At 43.2% G+C, this 3,272-nt stretch overlaps 1 non-coding gene across 1 annotated transcript; it reads right to left on the reverse strand.

The window, feature by feature from the left end:
• On the reverse strand, nt 1-108 carry LOC112787198 (small nucleolar RNA R71). Its single transcript, XR_003194624.1, has one exon. It is a non-coding gene; the product is annotated as a small nucleolar RNA R71 (small nucleolar RNA).
• Between the last annotated feature and the right edge of the window lie 3,164 nt (nt 109-3,272).

A 3,272-nucleotide genomic window follows, 5' to 3' on the forward strand; every position in this document is an offset into this window, starting at 1 on the left:
AAGCTTAGAGTAGAAGTCTAAACCTTCAGACAAAAGGAAGGTGAATCCCTCTATGAAGCTTGGGAAAGATACAAGCAATTGATTAGAAGGTGTCCTTCTGACATGCTTTCAGAATGGAGCATCATAGGTATCTTCTATGATGGTCTGTCTGAACTGTCCAAGATGTCATTGGACAACTCTGCTGGAGGATCTCTTCATCTGAAGAAGACTTCGGCAGAAGCTCAGGAACTCATTAAAATGGTTACAAATAACCAATTCATGTACACTTTTGAAAGGAATCCTGTGAATAATGGGACAAATCAGAAGAAATGAGTTTTTGAGATTGATATTCTGAATGCCATATTGGCTCATAACAAAATATTGACTCAGCAAGTCAATATGATTTCTAAGAGTCTGTCTGGCATGCAAGCAGCAACAGGCAGTACTAAAGAAGCTTCATCTGAAGAAGAAGCTTATAATCCTGAGAACCCAGCAATGGAAAAGTTGAATTACGTGGAAGAACCCTATAGAAACACCTATAATCCTTCATGGAGAAATCATCCAAATCTCTCATGAAAGGACCAACAGAGGCCTCAATAAGGCTTCAACAACAGTAATGGTGGAAGAAATAGGTTTAGCAATAGCAAGCCTTTTCCATCATCTTCTCAGCAATAGACAGAGAATGTTGAGCAGAGTCTCTCTAGCTTAGCAGCTATAGTCTTTGATCTATCTAAAACCACACTAAGTTTCATGACTGAAACAAGGTCCTCTATTAGAAATTTGGAGGCACAAGTGGGTCAGCTGAGTAAGAAAGTTACTGAACTCCCTCCTAGTACTCTCCCAAGCAATACAGAAGAGAACCCAAAGAGAGAATGCAAGACCATAAACACGTCCCACATGGCCGAATGCATAGAGGAGGGAAAGGCAGTGATTTCCACTGAGGAATACCTCAATGGATATCCACTGGCCTCCAAGGAGTTCCTTAATGAGGAACCATGGGAATCTGAGGCTCATACAGAGACCATAGAGATTCCATTGAATTTACTTCTGCCATTCATGAGCTCTGATGAGTATTCTTCCTCTGAAGAGGATGAAGATTTTACTAAAAAGTAAGTTGCTAAGTACCTTGGAGAAATCATGAAGCTAAATGCCAAGTTATTTGGTAATGAGACTTGGGAGGATGAACCCCCCTTGCTCACCAAAGAACTGGATGACTTGACTAGGCAGAGGTTACCTCAGAAGAGATAGGATCCTGGAAAGTTCTCAATATCTTGTACTATAGGCACCATGATCTTTGAGAAGGCTCTGTGTGACCTGGGGTCAAGTATAAACCTCATGCTTCCCTCTGTAATGGAGAAGCTAGGAATCCTTGAGGTACAAGCTGCAAGAATCTCACTAGAGATGGCAGATAATTCAAGGAAACAGGCTTATGGACTTGTAGAGGATGTCTTGGTAAAGGTTAAAGGCCACTACATCCCTGCTGATTTCATAATCCTAGACACTGGGAAGTGTATGGATGAATCCATCATCCTTGGCAGACCCTTCCTAGCCACAGCAAAAGCTGTGATTGATGTTGACAGAGGAGAATTGGTCCTTCAAGTGAATGAGGACTCCCTTGTGTTCAAAGCTCAAGGATCTCGCTCTGTAACCATGGAGAGGAAGCATGAAAAACTTCTCTCAATGCAGAGTCAAATAGAGCCCCCACATTCAAACTCTAAGTTTGGTGTTGGGAGGCCATCATCATGCTCTGAGTATCTGTGAGGCTCCATGAGAGCCCAATGTCAAGCTATTGACATTAAAGAAGCGCTTGTTGGGAGGCAACCCAATTTTATTTAGTCATATCTATTTATTTTCCATTGTTATTTTATGTTTTCTGTAGGTTGATGATCATGTGAAGCCACAAAAATAACTGAAAAAGTAAAAACAGAATGAAAAATAGTATTAAAAATAGCACACCCTAGAAGAGAAGCTTACTGGCGTTTAAACACCAGTAAGGGTAGCAGAATGGGCGTTAAACGCCCAGTCTGGCACCATTCTGGGCGTTTAACGCCAGAAATGGGCACAGAACTGGCGTTTAATGCCAGAAAAGGGAGAAAAGTTGGCATTTAAACGCCAGAAAGGGGAGAAAAGCTGGCATTAAATGCCCGAAATGGGCAACAACCTGGCGTTTAACGCCAGTATTGGCAATCAAGGGGGCGTTTACACGCCAACATGGTGCAGGGATGAGAAATCCTTGACACCTCAGGATCTGTGGACCCCACAAGATCCCCACCTACCTCCTCTCTCTCTCTCTCTTCTTCACACCTTCCCATAACACCCTTCCCCAAATACCCTTTACCAATCACCTCAACACCTCTTTCCCAAAAACCCCTCACCTATCAAATCCTACCCTCTTCTCCATAATCACTTCCCTAATCCACATCCATCCACCCTAAAACCCCACCTACCTCCCCATTCAAATTCAAACCACTTTCCCTCCCAAACCCACCCATACATGGCCGAACCCTACCCCTTTCTCCACTCCTATATAAACCCCTCTTCACTCTTTCATTTTCACACAACATAAACACTACTTCTCCTCCTTAGTCGAACCACTAAACCCCCCTCCATCTCCTCTATTTCTTCTTCTTCTACTCTTTTCTTTCATCTTTTGCTCAAAGACGAGCAAATCTTCTAAGTTTGGTGTGGTAAAAGCGTTGCTTTTTGTTTTTCCATAACCATTTATGGCACCAAAGGCCGGAGAAACCTCTAGAAAGAGGAAATAGAAGGCAAAAGCTTCCACCTCCGAGTCATGGGAGATGGAGAGATTCATCTCAAGGGTGCATTAAGACCACTTCTATGAAGTTGTGGCCAAGAAGAAGGTGATTCCCGAGGTCCCCTTCAAGCTCAAAAAGGGTGAGTATCCAGAGATCTGACATGAGATTCGAAGAAGAGGTTGGAAAATTCTCACCAACCCCATTCAACAAGTCGGGATCTTAATGGTTCAAGAGTTCTATGTCAATGCATGGATCACCAAAAACCATGATCAAAGTGTAAACCCGGACCCAAAGAATTGGCTTACAATGGTCTGGGGGAAATGCTTAGATTTCAGTCCGGAAAATGTAAGGTTGGCATTCAACTTGCCCATGATGCAAGGAGATGCACGCCCCTACACTAGAAGGGCCAACTTTGATCAAAGGTTGGACCAAATCCTCATGGACATATGTGTGGAAGGAGCTTAGTGGAAAAGAGACTCAAGAGGCAAGCCGGTTGAACTAAGAAGGCTTGACCTCAAGCCCATGGCTAGAGGATGG

The sequence above is a fragment of the Arachis hypogaea genome, chromosome 20, assembly GCF_003086295.3.
Source record: "Arachis hypogaea cultivar Tifrunner chromosome 20, arahy.Tifrunner.gnm2.J5K5, whole genome shotgun sequence".
In the NCBI taxonomy this organism is placed as follows: Eukaryota; Viridiplantae; Streptophyta; class Magnoliopsida; order Fabales; family Fabaceae; genus Arachis; species Arachis hypogaea.